The sequence below is a fragment of the Ascaphus truei genome, chromosome 1, assembly GCF_040206685.1.
Source record: "Ascaphus truei isolate aAscTru1 chromosome 1, aAscTru1.hap1, whole genome shotgun sequence".
Classification (NCBI taxonomy): Eukaryota; Metazoa; Chordata; class Amphibia; order Anura; family Ascaphidae; genus Ascaphus; species Ascaphus truei.
Genome location: NC_134483.1, coordinates 169,209,001 through 169,232,713, shown reverse-complemented (window position 1 = coordinate 169,232,713; position 23,713 = coordinate 169,209,001). Strand labels below are relative to the sequence as shown.

The 23,713-nt window shown below is 44.9% G+C and overlaps 1 protein-coding gene and 1 long non-coding RNA gene across 4 annotated transcripts in view; one reads left to right on the top strand and one right to left on the bottom strand.

Moving 5' to 3' along the window:
* The window catches only part of LOC142493695 (uncharacterized), a 64,083-nt gene extending 62,980 nt beyond the window's left edge, over positions 1 to 1,103 (bottom strand). For both annotated transcript variants that reach the window (XR_012801187.1, XR_012801188.1), the window contains exon 1: positions 453 to 1,103. This is a non-coding gene — a long non-coding RNA (uncharacterized LOC142493695). The remainder of the gene's footprint in view (positions 1 to 452) is intronic.
* ALDH1A1 (aldehyde dehydrogenase 1 family member A1) overlaps positions 1 to 23,713 on the top strand; it is a 115,433-nt gene that overhangs the window by 24,420 nt on the left and 67,300 nt on the right. The window contains exons 1-2 of one of the 2 annotated variants that reach the window (XM_075598154.1): positions 5,779 to 5,917; positions 6,010 to 6,117. The exons of the other annotated variant lie outside the window; for it this stretch is intronic. The gene's annotated coding sequence lies outside the window, so the exon portion shown is untranslated. Of the gene's footprint in view, positions 1 to 5,778; positions 5,918 to 6,009; positions 6,118 to 23,713 lie in introns of those variants that run through there. 2 annotated transcript variants of the gene reach the window in all.

Genomic DNA, 23,713 nt, shown 5'->3' with positions numbered 1-23,713 from the left:
GAGATTGAGGTGGGTAGGTGTATCTGACTACTTATCAGTGTGGTGCTGTACCTGTTTGGCAATCAGGAGGGCTGAGCTTCCGCCATGGGGAACCTGGGGTGAATTACTCTTACAACTACTATATGGTGCAGTGCCTCCACCTGCAATGGCTCCCAGCAGAGCGGGAGTTTTCCTCGCAGGACACATACAAATGAACACATACACTGGATGTGAAATAGCAAAGGGCTTTACTGAACATAACATATCTCTTAACGCTCTAATGTACTGACTTATAACTCTATAATAATATCTTATCACTCCACCCACTGAAGACACAACTAGCCACACACCTCACAGGGCCTTGTACCCCACACCTTATTCCCTGAGTCCCAAATGTCCCAAGAGTTATGCAACCTTAGGCGTGATCAGTGCCTGTGTGGTAAAGGTAATGGTGGTGCACTTGGTGACTGTACCTGCCGAGTGTGTCCACATTCGGTATGATGAATCTTCACAAAGGATCCGCTGATCCTGCGATGAAACCTGCCTCCGCGTGGGGTGATGTCCCGCCAGACGCTCCCACCGTGAAGACTGTACTCAATGTCTTTAGCACATCCTGTAGGGGGTAAAGGGTTGGTGCCTCACCCCTGCGCTGATTCACAGTGGCCAACAGGTCCTCGGGGACGCAGTCAGTTCCCACCTCAGCTGTCTTGGGTCTCTTTCCTGAAGAGGTCTGTTCCCAGACCAAACTTGCCAGGCCACGTGCACACAGCTGTGTCCCTGACTATCTTATAACACACCTGACAGCTCAGGGGATCCGTTCCCTATCTAGGGCATGTCCCTGTAGCAGCTCCAACCTTTCAATGACTCAGGGCCTAACTGGGCCTGGGGTATAGGGCCTATGAAGGGGCTACTTGCCTCCCTACATGCAGAGCTCCTTCTCCTTCTCTAATGTGACAGGTCCCTATCCTAGGGCCTGTCCCTGTGAACACCCACCCTCACTAGTGGGGAGTCAGAGCCTCAGCTCTAGCCTGGGGATTTCTGGCCTAGGGCAGAATCTCGCAGCTCTCTGCCCCCCTTCTTTCCCCCTCTATATCCTGAGTCTGACTGCCTCATGTCCTTTACAGTCTGCTTCCTGACTGCACACAACAATGTAACCAAATCCCTGCTGCAGAGAATCTGCAGTCTCAGTGGCTGGCTGGCTGCAGGTGACAGGGATCATAGGGAATTCCCCAGAGGCTGCTGGGAGATGTAGTCCACTCAGGACCTCTTTCCTATGGGAACCGCGTGTGCAATCTCTCCTGCACCTGTACGAAGCTGTAATGGCCGCCGCTATGCTTAACTGCGCCTGTGCAACTTCCCAGAGCTCCTGCACACTTGTAATGGCCACCCCTACCCTTGCCAACCTCGGTGCATTGCGCGAACCTCGTGCCACAACCAAGATGGCGGCGCCCACCGGGAGAAGTCGCCGTCACATTCCCCCATGGCCACAGGGGTAAGACAGGGGGCAAAGGGACATCAGGGAAACCGGGAGTGACCCCCTTACACATCTTATTATATGTTAAACATAATATGTACATAAATATATGAACTTGTTATAAAACCATAATTGAACCAGAAATACAAAAGCCCCATTAACTTAAAGGGGGAGTAAAGGGAGAAAACCAAAAGCTTAGGGACTGGCCGAACCTGACATTAGACAATAGTACTAGGTTCTCATTAATGTATGAAGTCCTCCAGCAGCAGCAGGAGAAATCGCGGAGCTGAAACGCGTCAGATGATCCTGCAGCTGTACCTGTCTGTTCAATAAACCTTCTTGAAGTCACCACCCACGTTTACCCTGTCCTGTTTATTTGGCTGTGCTCCGCGATTTCTCCTGCTGCTGCTGGAGGACTTCATACATTGCTGTTTGCTGGACTGCACGCCGCTGAGTCGCCGCCCACGGAGGGGAGAGCTGCCGGTCACGTGACCACCCTACAGCATGCTGCCTGCACGCCGGAGCTAACGGCTTCACTGCCAGGACTGGAAGCTCAGCTGGCGTGGAACTTCACGGCCCGCTCTCATCATACAGTGAGGAGGACACCGCCGGTCGCGTGACCGCCCCACCAGACTTCCAGCTGCGGTGGGGTTGGCGGTGCAACGCCACGGCCAGAGACGCTGAGGAAAAGATCCACACTTCACTACTCCCCACAACCGTGAGTTAAGCAACATTTGGTGCCCTATGCTGGGCCAGCTGCTTTCACAAGTTTCCTCATCACTATCACACTATTCTGGCAGCGACTCTTTCATGGACTCTGATGCACCTAAGGGATAATCTTTATTATCCAGTTCTCTAAGGTTCTCATTAAGGCCAAATGGAACCAGACAGTTCAATTTAAAAATCCCAAAACTCTCCCTTTTAGAAAGATATAGCTCTATGCTCATTTGCATGTCTTAGACAGGTCTGCAACCCCGCCTTTCACCATTATCACCCAGGGCTTCCACTGCAGCAAGGGATTCTGGGAAATTACATGCAAATGAGCACACAGTGCCACCTTTTGCTTCAAAACCATTCAACATGGTTCCCTATAGGCTTCATAAGCATATTGCAATATGCAATAATGTATGCAAAGCAAGGAGTTTGTTTTATTTTCACTGCATGGGGTTGATACTGGGGGTCTCCGGGGGTTCCCGCAGGTCTCCGGGGCCCTCTAGAGCTGATCCGTATATTTATTTCAGCTCTGGAGACCCCCGGATTCAATCCTATGCAGTAAGAAAAAATTGCAGCCAGTTTCATTATCTAACCGCTAAGGTAATGAAGGGGTTAAATAGCAGGCACTGTTTTGTTGTTTGTACAGGGGGCGGGTGAAGTTTGTAATTGCAACAGGGTGAGTGTTTAGGCCTTGTGGGAGGGTGGATGTAGAAGTTAACCCCTTCATTACCTTAGCGTTTACAACCGCTATGGTAATGAAGGAGTTAACCCCTCGTGCTACCCTCTCTCAAGGCCCAAACTTCCACCCTGGGGCAACTACAAGCTTCATCCACCCTCTCTACGAACAACACCACACAGGAATGAGTAAACGGGCTATTAGCCAAAGATGGCTAATAGAGTTCTTTCCCATTCAAAAAACAATTACAGTGCAAGACAATAAAAATCAATACAACTCCTCCCCAACCCCAATACTCATTGTAATGAGCAAAATTCCTATTATCAAGATATAGATAATAGCACATTTGCCCATTAAAAATACAACATCACCCAGCCAGCATAAACTAAATGAAAGTTGTACTTATCCCTGCCAGGATGAAGGCTGCCCTCATCTTCCCCCCTGTCCAATGTATCCTCCATGGGAAGTAACATTACAATAAAAAAACTACTGGCCACTAATCCCTTAATCACTTTAGCGGTTTGTAACCACATAGTATTTAAGGGGTTAACCCTCCCCCCTACCCACCGGGAGGCCTAACCACCCTCCTCTGTGCAAATACCCCCATCACCCACACCCATTGAATGAAAGAGTGGTAAACCATGCCCCCAATATGGGCATGGATTGCTACACTGACAATGAATGGGCAGTTTGTGGTTGGTGACCATGTGATGCCATTTTTATTTTTCTAAAGTCCCATGAAGTCACAATGCCAGGAAAATACTTTGCTAAAGGATATAGGGCCAATTGAGAAGGATAAGTCCCTGGAGTGTTGAGAGAATAACCAATTCCAATGAAAATCTAAAAAAACAGAAGTGCATGCCCCATTGTGTAATTCAATTTAATGTCATATATGGTTGGAGATACACGTTAAAATACCACTCACAAGTGTAGGTAGATTAAGAACAACCTGATGACAGGTGAGAGTGAACAAGTATACTTGCAGCTGAGAAGAATATTAGTGCAACCTCACGAGCAAAGTCCTGTATCCAAATGTCCTTAACCAAGGACAACCAAGAACAACCAAGATCTAATCCACAGCGGCAGGACACTGGATGCACTGCGGGAGCACTGGTGGCACCAGTGATGAGTTCACGGATCAGCATGCGCAGTTACACCAAAGTACAGGCACACAAGCAGGCACACAGACAGCGTTCAGTTTCATGAGTATAGGGGAAGAGCTTGGTGAAGAGTGTTTCGTTGCTGTACCTTTGAAAAAATGTGACCAATAGCAGTGATCCTACGCATTTTGTCACTATTGTAGTGACTTCCTCAGTGTACGCGTAGCTCACCACAAACGAAGCGAGACCGTGGTGCTGAGGTAGGGGAATGGATAACGCCGACCCACAGCCACGCGGGTGTGCCTAGGATGTAGAGTAGTCGTTCAAGCTAGGTCAGGATTACAGATTGGAGAATGGTTAAGGTACTTGCCAGGTTCAGGAGCGGAGAGTTGCGGATCGTCGTAGTGCGTAGCCAGGTTCAGGATTGGAGAGTATCGGATAGTCGGGGTACGTAGCCAGGTTCAGGATAGGAGAATATTGGATCGTTGGAGTATTTAGCCAAGGTCAGGACTGGAGAGAGGGGAATGGTCATATAAGCTGGATCAGGAGTGGAGAGAAGCAGAGTCCAAGATGCTAGCAGGGTTCAGGCAACAAGAGGTTAACAGGCAGATAAGGCAAGGTCTCTGGAACAAGGAAGTGGCAAGGCACGGCGTCACAATGACTATGCTCAGCATGGAATGAGAGCAAAGTGAAGGTATATATAGGAGGAGCCTCCAATAGCCAGCCAGGGCGGAACAAGGAAGTAAGTGCTGATAGGCTGCTGGTGCACACAGATGTGACCTATGATGCAGCCTGATCGTGGATGATGGCGGAACTGCTTGCGTGCCATTCCGCACGCGTCACGGAGGCCGGGGGTGTGGCTTGGAGCACACATCACTCCCAAGCCGATTCTTGGGACAAGAGGAGGCGGGGTCAATCACGCGCTGACCTGCGCGTGTCACGGAGATCGAGGGGCGGAGCCGAGAAAACACGTCAGTAGGGAGGCTGGCCGAACGCACCCAACGTGTGTCAGAGATGGGGACGGGGTCCGAATCCATGGGCGGGGAATCAGGATGCGCATGGTCCGTGCACACACGCGTACTGGGACCATGAAACCGCACATCCTGGGTGTCCATCACGGAAGGCTTGTTAGAGTGAAGAGACGGTCTGCGTACATCAGGATGGCGAATCCTCACACTTAGGGACTTGGTACCTGGGAAATATGCTATTTTCAATCATTTGAATATATGTTTTATATGTGTATATAGAACATACAGTATATTCAAATGATTGAAAATAGCATATTTCCCAGGTATTTCTTGTGGAATCAGTTTTCTTCACAGGTACTACACGTATTCTGTAAATGTGTTTGGGGAGGTATATAATATAAGTCACTGGGCCTCTCTTTCTTTCTCTTGGATTTATGGATACATATATGGGATTGTTTTGGTAATTATGACATTACCGGATCGGTCTCATTGCTCCATCGTTCAGTCCCCTACCAAAAAAGCAAAACTCTGATGATGTACAGTACCTGAAAAGTCAGTAGAGCCTCTGGTTTGCCAGCGCATGTGCCCGTACAATACGTCATATAAAGTTTAATCACTGCAATGTGTTCAGTGCTCTGGAACTGAAGAAGATAACAAACCAGGTAACACCAATGAGGTAATTGTTTTTATCACCACGAGACCATGTAAGTGAGTTTCGTGTACAGTATGTGTGTGTTTTAATAAATAGTATTGCAGATCTGCACTATCTTTCATATTTCTACTCATTTCCCTGTGTATATGATTGGGTGCATATCGTGAGAGACAATTGAGTGAACTGACGGGAACAGCTGAGATCCATGGAGATGATCTGGCAGACCACTCAGAGGGATCCCTGCTGACAGATGGATGAACAGAAAACAGCTGAGGAAACACGTGGGGTCCGTGGAGTACGCAGAGGGAAGAAGAGCACAGTTTCTCTCCACAGAAAGTAACAAGGCTACTTCTTGTAAGTAGTAAAATCACTCACCCTGTCAGGTCTATTCTCTAACAGTCCTGAGTACTGAGCAATGATGTGTCTTTTCTTCTCTTTCATGTGAGAGGAAGATTCTTCACCTCAAAAGAAGCAATATCTCCATTGCATCTGAGGAGTGGACTTTACATTTGTTTTGGGGACTCAATCCATCTGTGAACTCTCTAAGGACAAGGGTAATTGGTTCACACACCAATTCATATAATTATATTCTATATATATATTTTTGTGTTGCATGCGCCGGGGATTATATCATTTTTTTCATTCAATTTACCATTTACAAATTCAGGCGATAATTTGTGTATGCGGTCCCCTTGGCAGCTTTATCTGTATAATCATTTACAGTGTTTTATAGGTATTATTGGTAGTATTTAGCATGGTGCATTTTTTGGGCATTATTTGTTTAGTATAGTAGATCTAGCACATTTTTGTGTAGTTTTTTAGTTAGTTGTTGTTCACTTATATTTATTGGGCATATATGCTTTGATAAAGTGCCTCCATGGCGGGAAACACGTCAGAGTATTTTTAAGATGTGTGTCTTAATTTTTGGCATATATGCCCAATAAATAGTTAAACATTTTTTGCCTCCAGCCCTTGTTTACAATTGCAGTGCTCTACTTTCCACTCCTTCTATGGAAGTACTGTATTAGCACATAGACAAGTGGTAGGCAACACGATATACTTGAGCCATTGAGAGAGACACAAATCAGTTACTTAACACACACACACACATATATATATATATATATATATATATATATATATATATATATATATATATATATACACACATATATATATATATATGTACACATATATACACATATATACACAAAAAAAAAAAAAAAGAAGCTCCAAAATAAGCACTCAGGGAATACCAAAAAATACATGTATTTATTGGTACAAATTTTTATTGGTTAAAGTTTCAGTCCTCCAAGGAACCTTTTTCAAGGGGTGGTCAATAAAAACTTTTTTTTAAAAATGATTTACAAGCCCTGAAGTGCCTGGTTAACACTTGCCTAAATTTACCTCTCACCGTTTGGGAGTATAGTGTCAGTCCGGTACTGGTAGGCAAGGGGTATGCCGTCAAGTTCCTCAGAACAGGGCCATCTCTGGTGGTGTAGAGCCGTACTGCAGTTAGAGTCCACAGGAATCCCCAGAATCGGCAGTGAATGGCTGGCACACAAGCAGGAACTGGTAGGTTTCAATGCAAGTCCTCCTCCTCACACTGACTTCGTCTCTTGACAGTGATGTCAACACGTAAAAAACATCCCGACACATTTCGCCACGTGTGTGACTTCCTCAGGGGGGATTGGCTGGTGAAAATTATGCGTTTGAATCGCCTCAGTTTATAGGCATCGTATAGCACAGATATATTTATATATATATATATATATATATATATATATATATATATATATATAAAAATATGTATATGTATATTTAACAATATATAGCAACAATCATTGTATAAGATGACATAATGTCACAACTGTGTAGTTACTGTTGCTAGAAAAGCACATATTTGTAAACCTGACAACCACACAAGCTTGTTTAACAGAAAAAGCATACCTACACATTGAAATGACTAAATCTATTTGAATACTGATGAATTGACCATAAAATCACATATTATTGATAGCATATACATAATTGGACATAACCAATGCATTATTTAAATTTCATGAAATTAAATAATAGTCAATTAATTATTACTGTATGTACATGTTACACTAGAAAATGTAAATAAAACCATCTAATTGCATACTATTAAAAACAGCAAAAGATAAAAAAAAGTTTAACTAATTAAAATAAATATTAAATACATGCTAAAATTTGTTTTTATGTTAGTAATGATATTATCAATTACAAATTGGAATGAACCTATCATAAATGATGAATGTACATATGTATAATGATAGACCATGTTAGAATTACTAACATAGAGTTAATGATGTATAGCTGGTTACTAAAGATATAGACAACTAGAATATGGAGCCTATGCTATAAGCCTCATTAAGCCACTTATCGAGGCCTTTTCACCAAAAAGGCCTACTGCTCTTCAGTAAGCCTCTATTGTCCGAAAAAAGGCCTTTTCGGCATTTTTTTTTCTCTAAAAAATAAAAAATTGCCAGGCGAGCCATGATAAGCCACTTAAGTTTTCACGTTTGTGCAATTCTAGTAGCCTCAAGTAGGTTATTTGGGCTAATTGAGGCTTTCCTCTGAAAATCTTCCCGCCACGAAAAGTTAGCATGAAGGTGGCGAGAACCTGCCAGTAAGGCAGCGACAGAGGATTTAGTAAAAAAATGCATTTTTCCTGCCTAGGACTGATGCCGGGAGGCTACAAAGCTGATACCCATTAATATCAGCACCGGAGGCACCCAGCATGAATCCCATGCAATACAAATGCATTTACAGGCAACTTCATTAACTTTGCTGCAAACCGCTAAGGCAATGAAGGGGTTAACTACTGGTGCAGGTTTATTGTGGATAACGGGGGTGGGTGAAAGTGGTATTTGGCCCTTGGTGGGTGTTTATGTTCGGGGGGGTTGCGGGTGGAGTTAATCCTTTCATTACCGTAGCGGTTAATACCGCTAAGGTAATGAAGGGGTTAACCCATCGCGCTACTACCCGGTAGTCTTAAACATCCATCCTTGGAGCTACTCCTCCGTTCCCCCAATCCCTCTACCCACAATAACTAAAAATACACACAACAACCCTATCACTCACCTCCTCTACCCCAACAATCCCGCCTCCCCCCCACCCCCCGAACTCATACAGTACAGTAATGGGCAAAATTACTATTATCCCCATTTGTTCAAAAGGATGTGACATTTCACATGGTACAATAGGAAAAAACCTGGCGCTTACCTTAAGCTTAATATATGAGGTGTGCTTACAATGTGGCAGTAAGTTAGACCACGGCTCTATGACAGATGCTTTGAGCCAGCACTGACAACGTGCCTCACTTTCTCTACCTACTCCCCCCCCTACTACCACCACTGGGGAGAGTCCCCATCTGATGCCCAAGACTGGAGTTAGAATCCCACGTTGGTTGCAAACAAAGAAGAGTCTACACTGGGGGGAGATGCAGATGGGTTAATTTAACCCCAAAGTTACCAATTTCCTGCAAGGACTCACACATGGCCGTGTGAGTACAGATATATTTATATATTTATTTCAAAACCCTCTAAACCACCATTACCTGTTGTTGGGAGTGACTGGAATTGCTTAAAGAAACCACATTACCGTGTCCGCTTGCACATGGCCGTGTAAGTGTATTTAATATTTTCACCAACCCCCAGCAATATTGTTGTAACCACATTAATTTTATTGTATTTTATTGTTTTTTATTGTCAAATGTTTTTCTAATCCCACGCTCCCCCATTGCTTGTATGTCTCTATTTCACATGGTACAACAGCCAATGGGATGTTCTTCAAACTCATTGGCTGTAATACCATGTGATATAGCCAGGGGGTTTTAAGGATGTGACGTACATCCCTTGAAGATGACGTTACATCCTTAAAAAAAACAGGCGGGCACATGATACAGCATCCAATCGGATTGAAGCTGTACCATCTGACCTTAAAATGTGATGTCATAGGTCATATATAAGACCTGTACTGTATGTCTCATTTTATCTCAAGAAACCGATGAGATAACATCCTGTTGTGGATTTACAATGGGTCTTTGGATTGAAAGAAAAGATTAAAATAATTTCCTGATGAAGATAGAAGATGGTGATAGAAGCTAAAAGAAAGATTTGTTTTACCTAATGCTGGTCTTCAAGGTGGATGGCGTTGGATTGCGGGTGATGATGTCGCGGTACGAGAGTTTGCAGACACGCCGTCAAGATTTTTTATTGTATTTATTTATTATTTATGTATTTGCTTGCCTATTGACTGATAATGCATTAATCTGTGGCAGATAAATAATTTTTTTTTGCAAATGCTTGTTTTCTATTGATTGTTATTTTTTTCGAATTCTATTAATTGTTTGGATTAAATTGTTTTGAATTTGGATGGCTTGTTTTTAGTACATTTTAGGATTGGTTAGGGTTTTAAATCAATTATTTGTTTGTTGGCTACAAGTTTAAATTCATTAATTGTTTTGTTATAATGGGGCTTATTCACTAAGCTATGTTAACTATCGCTAAAATGGGTTATATCGCTCGGCCGCAAAAGGCTGAAGCCATAAGCGCTATTCTCTAAGGCTGCTCGGCGCATTTACGGCCGGCCTTGGCCAAAAGGGCCATAGGGCACTATCACCTTTTTACCCCCTGTTATCGTGCTAGAAGTTATTTAGCACGGTAACTATTATAAACAAAGCAGCCTGTAAGAACTACATGGAGACGCTGCGTCTCAATGCACGGTTCTTACAGGCGATCGTGCTGGCCAAATATGATTTTTAATAGTAGTATACATGCGCAGGGGATCCTCTGAGCTGAACCGCATTGGTTTCAGGTCCGAGGACCCCTACTTGAGGAGATACAGGCCCCTTTATGGGGTGCCGGTATCCCCTGCAGAATTTAAATGTCCCGGTCACGTGACGCGGGAGCTTTAGAAGTGCAGGGGATACTAAACTAAAAAACAGGATAAATGAAGTAATGCTTATGGAGAAGCTAACCGCGCACCTTAAGCAAAAAAAACGATAGCTTTCTATAAAATCTGGGAAATGGATAATCATATAGAACCAGTCAAGCTCACCAAGGAAGAAACAAGGAGATAAGGCATTACGGATAAGGAAGCATTTGATAATCAGTACCTCTACGAAGTTCGTCCAAAAGGGACACCAGAGACCAGGGTAGACACTCCCCCCCTCTCCCCCCCTCCCACTCTGTCCTCTCTCTTTCTCACCCCCCTCTCTTTCTTGGCCTCTCCGTTATTGGCAGGTCACCTGCCTCGGGTAACAAGTTTTGCCATCCTTTCCCCCCCAAAAAATACAAAAATGTTTCTGTATTATGCTATGCATATATTGCATTGTATGTACATTTTATATCTGCCTAATAAAATAGTTTGAAAAAAAAAAAAAAGTGCAGGGGATACCGGCACCCCATAAAGGGGCCTGTAACTCCTGAAGTAGGGGGTCCTCGGACCTGAAAACACTGCGGTTCAGCTCAGGAGACCCCCTGCACATCTACACAAGTATTAAAACACACACATAACAATAAATAATAATTCATTACCATAGCGGACAGCCGCTATGGTAATGAAGCTGCTTTAATGTATTTTTATTAATAGTGTGCGGGAGCAGGGGGTCCCCTGAGCTGAACCGCATTGATTAATGGCTCAGAGACCCCCTGCTTCCCGAGTTACAGGGCATCGGTGCCAGTGTCGGCGCCATCTTTATAGCGTCCAAGACGCGACGTGGGCTCAATAAAGATAGCGTCCGCACTGGCACCGATGCCCCAAACCGGGGCCTGGAACTCGGGAAGCAGGGGGTCTCTGAGCCATGAATCAATGCGGTTCAGCTCTGGGGACCCCCTGCTCCCGCACACTATTAATAAAAATACATTAAAGCTGCTTCATTACCTTAGCGGATAGCCGCTAAGCCAATGAAGGGGTTAAGGCACATTAGCATGTTTATTGGGGACAATTGTATTTATTTATAACATTTATATAGCGCCATTATCCAGAGTGCTGTACATTACTTACTAAAACAAAGATGTGGCTGCATTAAGTATGCCATTCCTTGATTTGGAAATTACAGCTATGATTAGGTTTACAGTGTTATATAATTAATGGTAGATATCTCGCATTAATAATATAGTGTTGTTATACATGGGATGTTGGATGCACAATGACTCAATGATCCTAAAAGCCTAATTTTTGTATCTGAGGTACTGGGAAATAAAGTGGCATGCTCAAGGTCACAAGGAGTTGACATTTGGATTAACACCATATTCACCTGTTTCAATGACAGTGACTTTTACACAAGAGATTAAAAGAATATGTATATGCAGCAAAATAATGCACTGTTCTCAGGGCCGACGACAAAATAAATTCCATCCTGACTCCAAGAATTGGCAATCAGATGACTCCTTCGATCAACATCCCTCCCATGTTTACTGTACTGTATATGGTATATCCCTGTTTAGTTTCTAAAAAGATGTCCAACCTTTTTGAACAAATTATTGTATCTGCCATCACAGTCTCCATGGGTAATGAATTCCACATTTGAAACTGCACTTACTATAAAGAACATTTTCTTTTGATGCTGGTGAAATCTCCTTTTCTCTAACCTTAAGGCATAACCCTGTGTCCTTGTACTGCTCTTGGGATGAATAGTTCTTTTGATAGCTCCTTGTACTGTCCCCGAATATATTTGTATATACAGTAGTTATCATATCCCCTCCTAGACGCCTCTTTTCTAATAATAAATAAATCTAATTTAACTAGCCTCTCCTCATAAGTTAGATTGTCCATCCCCTTTATTAATTTGGTGGCTCTTCTCTGCACTCTCTCTAGTTCCATAATGTATTTTCTAAGGAGTGGTGCCCAAAATTGTACTCCATATTCAAGGTGTGGTCTTACTTATGCTTTATAAAGGGGCATAATTATGTTTACTTCCCTTCCATTTATTTCCCGTTTAATGCAAGATAAGATCTTGTTTGCTTTTGCAGCTACTGCATGACTCTGGGCACTATTGCTAAGCCTGCTGTCTACAAGCACTCCTAAATCCTTCTCCATCAAGGATTCCCCTAATTTATCCCCATTTAATGTGTCGCGTGTTTATTCTTGTTTCCCAAATGCAAAACCTTACATTTATCTGTATTAAACCTCAACTACCATTTACCTGCCCTAGTTTCCAGTCTCTCCAAGTCCTTCTGCACAGAAATTACAACCTGCTCTGATTCTAGTAACTTACACAATTTAGTATCATCAGCAAAGATGGTGACTTTGCTCTCGATGCCAACCTCAAGGTCATTAATAAACAAGCCAAAAACCTGGGCTCCCTGTACCGATCTTTGAGGTACTTCACTCCCATCTTTAGCCAAACCTGAAAAAGTTCCATTTATGACAACCCTCTGTTGTCTATCCTTCAACTAGTTTCCAATCCAGGTGCAAATATTTTTATTCAGTCCAATTTGCACACTTGTACAGTAGAGTCACACACACATACACGCAGAGTCACACACATACTGTATACACGCAAAGCCGCACACACATACACGCAGTGACACACATACACACAGAGACATACACGCAGAGTCACACATACATACATACATGCAGAGTTACACACACATACATGCAGAGACACACACGCAGTCACACACACGTAGTCACGTACACACAAAGAGTCACACAGGCAGAATTCACAGTTAGTATACATATATTAGTGCCGTGCACGTGCATTCTGTCACACTTCATTGTGTTTTGTCACTGAAATTGTGTTTTGATTTTTAATTAAACACATCACCATCACAAATACAATTTGTGTGACAAAAGGCAAAGAAGTGTCACTTACAATGTGCGTGCTTGGCACACACACACCATTTTTTTAAATAGAGGCACAACATCTGCTTTACGCCAATCTTGTGGTACTGTCTGTGGAAATTGAGTCCTTAAATTTTAAATGTAATGGTTTGGCTATTACTGAACGTAACTCTTGGAGAACTCTTGGATGTATGCCATCGGGGCCTTATTTACTTGAATTTTATCAAGCCGCCTGTGAACTTCTTCCTCAGTTAACCGTTAATATAGTGGTATGGCTTCCTCCTGCGAAACTACCATTAAAATTGATTCTTTCCTGGAAAATACAGAGGAAAATAATTTGTTTAATACCTCTGCTTTTTCCTTATCTCCAATAATCTGCCAGCCCATCTCACACTGAAAGGATCCTATATTTTCCTTTCTAATTTTTTTGATATTAAAGTACTTAACTTTTTAGGGTTGAACTTACTTTCTATTGCAATCCTTAGTACATTATCCATTTTTGCTACCGGTACCGTAATTTCCGGACTATTGAGCGCACCTGAATATAAGCCGCACCCACTGAATTTTAAAAAACGTATTATTTTGAACATAAATAAGCCGCACATGTCTATAAGCCGCAGGTGCCTACCGGTACATTGAAATAAATGAACTTTACACAGGCTTTAACGAAACACGGCTTGTAACAAAAATAAATAGGCTTTAACGAAACACGGGTTGTAACAAAAATAAATAGGCTTTAACGAAACACGGCTTGTAACAAAAAATAAAAAATTAGCAGTAAACAGTAGTCATTGGTCACTATCTTCCTCCTCCTGTGCACTGAAACCACTGAAGTCATCTCCTTCGGTGTCGGAGTTGAAAAGCCTCAGAATTGCTTCATCCGATATTGGGTCGCTTGCCGTAACACTCCGTATGCCATTCATGCATTAGGCTTTCCGTCATCCATCCTTTCTTGTTGACTTTCACAACAATTCCTCTCGGGAATTTTTCTTTTGGCATCGTCAGAATGGAGACTGTACCCCAACCAAAGATGGCGAGCATGCTTAAAAAGACGGGGACGGACAAAAAAAGGAACAAGAAAGGGTAGGAATCGAGAAAGAAGGGGGGAGGATGTAACATAGAGAGGAGGCGGATGGAGGGAGTATACGAGGGTGAAGTAGGTTGACAAGTTGGAAGGGGGAAGTGAACAATAGCGTGGGGTCAGAGAGGCAGCGAGATAAGATGGAGGAAACAGGAAGAGAGGAAGCAGGGGAGGGGATATAGACAAGAAGGGTGGAGGCTGGAATGGTTAGGAGAAGAAAGGCAAAAGAAGTGAAGAAAGAAGGGCAAGTAGATAGGAAGGCAGGGGGAAGTGACATATCAGAGGGTAAGTGTAAGTTAGTAAGGAGAAGGGAAAACACACGGGGTGGAGAGAGTAGAGAGCAAGGAGGGAATGGACGCAGAAAGAGGAGAAAGAACAAATTGAGATTGAAAAGACCGTCTGTAGACACTGTCTAAGACAGAGCAGGGTCAGGAGAGGAGCAAAGAGGGCACGGGCATGCAGTCCAGGTGTTACCCAGGAGTAGCAAATGACACAGAAGTAAGATCTCCAGACAAGCCCACAATAGACTCAGATACGTCAAGGAGACCCACAACATATAGAGGTAACAGGTTCCACTCACTGAAGCACACCGGGGGCGGTACGTCACCACAGAGAGGGGGGAAGAAAGCCGTTAGCAAGCAGGAGAGCACGCAGGGCAAGTGGAATGGTGCATGAGAGCGTTCTTCATTTTTGTTCATAGCAAATAAAGGAGCGGGGCCGGATGGCAGGGTTTGAGCCTGCCCGGATTCCGCATGGGCCAACCGCCGGGACAAGATACGATCTCGACCCAGGTCACCGGCGAAGTCCCTTGGGAGGGTATAACAGTGAAGGGGGGAGCAGGGCACGATAGGAGGGAGCATCTGGCCTCCTCCACTGGTCACCCAGGGGCGATGTTCTCAGAGCCAGTGTACTCGTACCAGGGTCCTGAGACCACAGTTTTTGTGTTTGGTTTGTTTCTGTCTAGGTGTTTCCCTCCCCCCTCTTGTGTCCGCCTTCCCCTGTCCTAGCACACACATCTACCGGAGACGGAGGTCAAACATTTTATAAATAAATAAATAAGAACACATTATTGAAACTTATGCTATCTAATGGCTAAACATTTTGATTTATGTTTCAAGGCAACAGGATTTTTTTCTTTGATACGTGATTCTGGAGCAATTTCATGCCCCAAAATTGCTCCACTTTTGACTTGAAAAAGAACAGACAGCCTCAGACCTCTGTTCATGTTAATGCATGTGAATAACAATGCAATATTTAACACATTTCCAAAGCTGCCCTTAGTCAGATCCAGGCCATGATTAACATAGCATTATTGCTACAAATAGCCTACGGGGTAAAAAGGCAGGTCTTAAATGTTACCCACATTATATGTGTTATACTAACATACAGTATTGTAGCCCTTCTCCCCGTCCCAATCTCAGATCGGGCCCCCTAAGGTGTACTGGGGTCTGGCTACGTGTCTTTATGTGGTGCATACCTGCTGGCAACAGGAGGGCCTGAGTCTTCCGTGATGACATGGGGGATAACAGGAACAGGTTACTGGGGTGGATACCTACGTTCTGATTCAATGGTGCAGCGCCTCATTCTTTAGTAAGCCCCAGGAATGTGGGGTGGAATCCTTACCAGAGAGTGTTCCCACACAGGGATGAGAGATTCCAGTCTCACACAAGTCTTCCTTTTTAAAAGCAGCAGTCTTTATTCGCAGCAGGGCAGCAGCAGCAGCCGACAGTACAGTTCATGCACCATCCACCAACTGTTCTCCTTTGTGATGGTCCTTCCCTGCCACCACTCTGGATCAAGGGCATCCAGAGTGGGACTAACTCTTTCCTCACCCCCTAAGCAGGGTGAGTGGTACTGGTCCATCTCACTACACTATAGTTGGATCAGCTCTACTCATGAGCTGATCACTCTACTCCTCCAACTCTAACTCACTTCTAACTCTGGTAACACATTCTACCTTGTCACACTAAATAGGAAGTGAAACTGCTTTATGTAACCTCCAGTAGGCACCACCCCTGCATCTCTTGATTGGACACAGGGTCAAATGACCTTCCTTCACTTACACAACCCAGTGTCATAAGCAGGGAAAACCCATATCAACTCCTGGCAATCTGCCCTTAGCAGAGTTTACACACAGGAGGAGTATAGAACTATAGCCCCATTTCTTACCAGGGCTAAACTCTCCCTCAGGTGGAATCCAATGGTCCCCACTTGGACCTAATTTGCTGGACCATCCTGCAGGTGAACAATCTGTGGACATACAAAACATAATTGATGAATATTGTGTTCACCAGACTGTAACATCCATGATGGCGACATAACATAATGGGAACCTCCCAACATGGAGAACCGTAACTCAATAATAATGACGGGTATCAAGATTCTTCACTTCCCGTCCGTTGTGATCCACAATCTTAACAAAGAAGGGTTGTACAGGCCCATTCTCCGGTCTGTACAGGACATAGTGCATACAGATATTCCTGCCTGTACTCCAAGCTTTTATCACGGCACATATTTTATCCTCTCTTAAGTAAGTGGTATTACCAAACTTGATTCTTAAGTGCTCAAGGACTGCATCTCTGAGCCAGGTATCTCTCTGGTCTTCGATCTCCTGCATTATCGGCTCTGGCACGTATGGAAACTCCTATCTATGAGATTGCCGGTATCTCGCCACTACAGCTCTGTCTGCCCTACTTAATGTAGTCAATTTCTGGTTCCCAGCCTTGCCTGGCAGTACCCAGAACTGTGGCTCCTCAGGTGCAACATCATCATATAGAATAGATGAGCCTTTGGGGGTAATCACTTTTTGTACAATATCTCCCCACCTGTTATCTAACTCATCGGCAACCTCCTGTGGAGAATAGGTGCCTACGTCCCACCAGTGATCTACAATATCTTTCTTTATTAACAAAAAATCTGGTGCGGTCCATCCCCTCATGATACCCTGTGAATGACGGTGCCCACCATTTATCTTGGTGCTCATATGATGATGATACACTCATACCTTCCTCCGATTCTGTTCTGGAGGATACACCTGATGTCGCTGCCTCTGTAGAGTGCGAGCCTTTACGCCTCCCTCTAAAGACATTCTTATAGATCGTGTGGTTCATCGTAGGTGGTTTGGGACTTACGGGACCCGCTTTTGCAGTAGACTGGGACCCTCGGGCCCTACCTCTAGGAACAGGATTAAACACAGTGGGGTTAGGTACACGTACAACACTTGACAATGGTATCTCCCCATCAGAACCCTCATCACCTGTCATCCAATCCCGCCAATCAGTTGAATACTTGGGCGTCTTATCCACTTACTCCCACTAGGACCTGGTGGCATGACACGTGACGGGCAGGGGCAGTGGCCGGGGCAATGGCGCTAGGGGCGGTGACCATGGGATCGCCAATGTCCATTACAGTGTCTCTGAGTCGGGCGATGCCCCAACCGGTAGGTAACCTCTTACTGGCCCTTTCGGCAGCACTTCGGGCTCCTCTCTGGGCTACTTGAGCCTTAAACTTCTCAAACTCTGCTTCCAACCCCGCTCTCCTTAGGGAAGTCAGCAAAGCTTCCGGGCCTCTGCGCCAGTCTGACCCGGAAGTGACGTCATCACTGGTCGCCGCAGAATCTCCATCCGCTCCTTAGTCTCGCACCGGAAGTGCGTCGAGGACCGGAAAGGGTGGTGGTGGACCGTCACGGACAGGCAGGTAGGCCTCAAGCCCTTCTCTCTCCACAGGTTCCTCCTTCACCTGGCGGGAATAAGGGGGTGGTGGTTTCCTCCAGAGCCGTCTCGGATCCCATCTCCGCTACACTGGGAGTCGCCATGGCCGTGGGACTTCTACGCTGTTCAGGCCGCACCAGCACTCGCCGTCGGGGGGTCTCCGGACTGGTCTGCTCCATCTCAGGGGTAAGTGGGACTTCTTCTTTACAGCCGGCCGGCGCATCACCACCGATGACAGGCTGTCTCTCTCATCCGACGATGACTGCAACGACTCCTCCGCTTGGGAATCACACTCTCCTCCGTCGGGACATCTCTTGGTGGCTGGGCCTGGGTCCATACCTCAGGGGTGACATATGGGAACAGGGCAGTCTTAGCCTCCACCTCCTCTACCTCGGTCAACGTCGCTGGAGAGGCACCTCGCGGGGTCTTGATCATAGGGCATGGCTCGATAGGCCAGAGGTACAATGTGCCACACTGTTGGCACCGTGCCATAGTACTTGGGGCCGGTCCGGGTGTCCTGCATTGGACACACAGGCACCGCAGATATTCTAGGCCATCAACCTCCACAACCAGGAAGCCTCCTGGAAGCTGATAAGTGGTTACGCTTAGGTCAGCCATCTTTTGCGCGGGGTTGAGTTGCTCAACTTGCTGGTCTCGCACTTAGCTCCTTCTCCTTCACCAGTCAAGCAGAAGTGAAGTTCCTCGGCCTCACTTCCTGTCCCTCCTTCCGCTGGGAGGACTGCTTGGATTGGTTCTTGGCGTGCCCCCTCCCTCTGGTGAAAACAAGAGGAGGGGCACTCTCTCTTTGTGTGACGTGGCTTCGTCTGTCGGCCAGTCACTGCACAGGTGGGCGTGATTTCAGCTTTCACGCTGCTCTCTTCTTTTGGATGGGAATCTGGGTTTGGTGCCAAACCCCTGCACATCTCTCGCCACATTTATTTTACAGCCTGCTTGCAGCCAGCACGTGCGCTATCTAGTCTTGGCGGGAATCGCCATTTTGGACCGGCAGCAACCCGTGTTGCAGTGAATGGCACAGTTGTCACCATTTTAACCTTCTCCATGCCCCGCAGAGCACATGTATCTCTCGCCGCTATCTTTAGTGAGCCCTCTAAGCCCACAATAGCGCTACTTTCAGTGTCTATGGTGTAACTCATTCCTAGACACTTACTATACTTAATGGTGCTTTAACCAATGTATATAACGCATGGCATATCCCAGGCTAGGCAGAACTCTCTCCTAGTACACCGCACTCGCTGACGGTTCATTACAAGCACTCTGTTTTGTGTTTTCTGGATACTGGCTAGTGTACTTGGCATTCCTAAGCACTGGGCGTCAACCTACTTTTGTCCACTCATAGTGCACACCCTATGCTGAAGTCCCTGGGCTAGTTAACAGGCTAACCCCCACAGGAATCCTACACAGTCAGAGGCTCACAGAATACCCCAAGTGCGGAGTGGGAGAATGAAAAGCCAGAGCGCAGAATTATTCGTAGCACAGAGGGTGAACACATAGTGTGCTGTGAAATACAAACACATAACATTATTAAAATCAATAAACTTAAAATATATATTAACAAATAAAACATATTTGTAGAACACCCCTGTCTTAATCTCTTCTAAATGATGTTAATCGACCAGAAGGGGTAAATAAAAACTATCACTTGACATATGTATAGTCAAACCAACATCCTGATTTGTTTAGGGAGCTGATGATGGTGAGTAAATAGAGTGGATATAGAACATGAAATTGAGTGGAGAAACCTAATATAATGTGATGATAAGATGTTATTTGTCTAGAAAGGTTCCCCCATACATATATGCCCATGGTTGCTTAGCACATATATCCACTATACACTGCCGACACAGTTTATCCGAGTGCGGCTCATTCCGCAAGCCGGGAAATGTCCCGGCTTGCGAGCCGCACTCCCTCAGCGTGCCGCGCATCACCGATGCGCGGTCACGCATCATCGGGTGCCAGCGCCCCCTGCACGCGTGTCCAGGGCTCCCCGAGGGAGCCCTGGTGTCCCCCGATCGCGGGACGGCGGCAGGGGGTTCCGGGGGACCCGGCGGACCCGGCAGCGGTAGGGAGAGCGCCCCGATCGGAGGGCGCTCTTCCGCTGCTTCGGCGCGCGCCCGTCACCCTGCGGCGCGCGCCAGGATACTGCTGCGGCCAAGAACGGGCAAATGCTCGAATAAACTTGGCCGCAGCAGTATAACCTTAGATAGTACATCCAGCTGTTGAAACATAAAAAAGTGTATAACAGATATACATATAATTGACAGGAAAAAATACTCTGTCATAGCTTCCAAGATCATGTTGAAGCTTATTAAACAAACAAGTACAAAAAGATGTAAGAGCAACCAGTTAAACGGAGGAGAGTAACATATTGAGGAAACATTTCGAAAGAATGACATCCTCAAAAAAGCACCTTAATAGAAGGGCATCTTGTTAAAAAATAATAAATAATAAATGATAAGAAAGAAGACTGAAAAGAGAAGGCATAATCAAGACAATAATATTTACCATGCAATCATAAATCAGATTGTATTAAGTTACATGATTACATAATAAACCAACTCAAAGCAAAAAAAAAGGGGGACAAAAAAAAAAAAAAAAGCAAAAAACTACCAAATCAAAAATAATGATCAAGAGCCAATTAAGATACATGTTCAAATTGCGTTAAACATTCCATTCATCAAGTTATGTTAAGAATTATATTGAAAATGTTAATTACAGGGGCAGTGCACATGCATAAGTACAATCCATGGGTGGCTCAATATTAAAGGGTGTTCACTATGGGATCATGATCCATATTCCGACAAAACCTACCCAAAAGATAAAGGGTGGCCAAGTTATCCAGAAACGGACCCAGATCCCAATCGGTGTTCAGGCCAGAAGGAACCCTTGTTTTGATAGTAAATATCCAAAAGAGTTCTCGTCGATTCAGCGCATTCAATTTGTCACCACCTCTGATGGAACAAGAGACTTGTTCAATTCCCATAAAGGAAAAACCTGACAAGCCTCCCTGACTACAACATGAGAAGTGGTTAGATACAGGGTGCAGAAGATCACCTCTTTCAATTAGGCGCACATGTTCCATAATTTTAACCTTAAGGGCTCGAATGGTTCGCCCAATGTATTGTTTTCAACAGCGGCAGGTCAGGAGGTAAATAACAAATTTTGTATTGCAATTAATAAATGGCCTAGATTTATAACACTGACCTGTCGCTGTGGATGAGAAATCTGACATGTGGATGAGAAATATACGACGTCATTTAAAGGCAATGAAAGCACAGCCAATCAGAATGGCTTTGCTTCAATTGCCTTTAAGATGACGTCATTAAAAGAAACATGGCCGGTCTCACATGGTACGTTAGCCAATTAGAGAGTGGGAAATACATCCCAACTCAGATTGGCTCTAGCACCATGTGACAGGCTTTCAACGACGTTACATCCGTTCCATTTTTTTTTTGCTCGGCCAAATCACATGTTTTTCACGGCCCAATCAGGACCGTGGGAAACATTTGACCAAAATGTGACGTCATAGGCCTATAAAAGCCTAAGTCGCCTCATTTTGGAGCTAGTCGCCGAGGAGGGAACATCTCCCCTCCTAAGAAGAGAAGAAGGGCGTGGCGTAAGAAGATGGAAGAAGACAGAAGAAGCTGGAAGAAGACGGAAGAAGACACCAGAAGACCCCAAAAGACCCCAAAGAAGAAAGAAGACACAGACGTGGATTTGTTATGGTTTTTTATTTTATGGCTTACCTGTGGATTGGTTCCTGTGCTTCCAGGTCGCTTGGATTTCGGTGAGTGGACATCTAATGGTGAGTAAACAAAAGAAAAGTATATTATTTTTACTTTTACAGGTTTTTTTTGATTTTTGATTCATGTCTTTTATTTTTTTCAGTCCCATTTAATGCCCATTTATGTATCTATGTATATACGTACATTCACGTACACTGAATGGGTGTATTGTATGTGAATTTTGTATGTAAATGCTTTGTAATTTATGCTCTATTATTGCCCCTGTATGTTATGTTTATCTATCTGTATGGATAGGGATAATAATTGATTGTTTGGCTCATGTTTAGGTTCTTTTCATGTATGGATAATGTATTTAGCATCTTAATTTTGTAATTGTTGTGAATAATGTAATTTGTATTTAGGTAATGGCTTCTTTATGGTACTTAGATTAGAATGATGGTGGTTACTTTAAATTAGAATTGTTTTGGCAATTTATATATAATTATATATGTATAATTGATTTGTATTGTATTTTAATTGTTTGAGGAAATGGATTAATTGATTGATGCTAATTGTATTGATGTGGTTTCTAATTGATTTTCATTGATGGCATTGGTGGTTAGGGGACATTGTTCATAGTGTATTTTATTGTTACATATATTTTGCATAGTGTTACATGATGCACAGATTAATTGCATTATGTATACACTCTATGCAATTGTGTGACATTTCATACTGTTACACCGATGCTCGCCACAAACCGGGACCGGACCGCGGGGCTGAGGTGGGGTTATATAATCACCGACCTGAGTCCACGCAGACTGATCCGGAGTGCGCAGTTCGTAGTCGTACATCGCAGGGTCAGGATTGGAGAAGGCAGCATCGTCGTTATGGAAGCAGGAGTTCGGCAACAGGTAGTCAGGATTTCCCCGCTTCAGCTTAGGAGCGTGAGCGCGGGGGTGGCTTCTGCGCGAGGAGCGGCCTCGGCCCATGACGCCGATCTCAGCAGGAGGAGACAGCAGGCTGGCCGAAGTTCACCGCAGGGCAGCGTCGGGTAGAACCAACGCTTCAGCGCAGAAGTCCAAGGCAGGTCACTGCAAGAGGATCGCAGCAAGCCGCAGGAAAGGAAGGGTAGCCACTGCTAGGAGGGAATGCAGCAGGTACCGGTGCTGGCAACACGCTTCAGCACAGACGTCCCGGGTAGGCCACTGCAGGAGAATAGCAGCAGGCCAGTGCTGGCATCAACGCTTCAGCACAGACGTCCAGGGCAGGCCACTGCAAGGAGATAGCAGCAGGCCGCAGGAAAGGAAGGGTAGCCACTGCTAGGAGGGAATGCAGCAGTACCAGTGCTGGCATCAACGCTTCAGCACAGACGTCCAGGATAGGCCACTACAGGAGAATAGCGGCAGGCCACAGGACAGGAAGGGTAGCTACTGCTAGGAGGGAATGCAGCAGTTACCAGTGCTGGCATCAACGCTTCAGCACAGACGTCCAGGGTAGGCCACTGCAAGGAGATAGCAGCAGGCCAGTGCTGGCAACAACGCTTCAGCACAGACGTCCAGGACCAGGCCTCTGGATACTCAGGAACTTGAAGGTAAGAACACTAGGAGAGAGGCCTGGGGTGGTTTGTGGCAGAGTCAGTAACATAGAGATATGAATAGTTATGCTCGGCGCTGGTTCAGAGCCAACGCCTAGAATATAAAGGGCGGAGATCCAATCACAGGAGGAGGGTGTGTGAGAATTCCTCCAATGAAGTAGCACAGGGCAGAAGCTGCAATGAGAGGCAGCACCTGTGCCA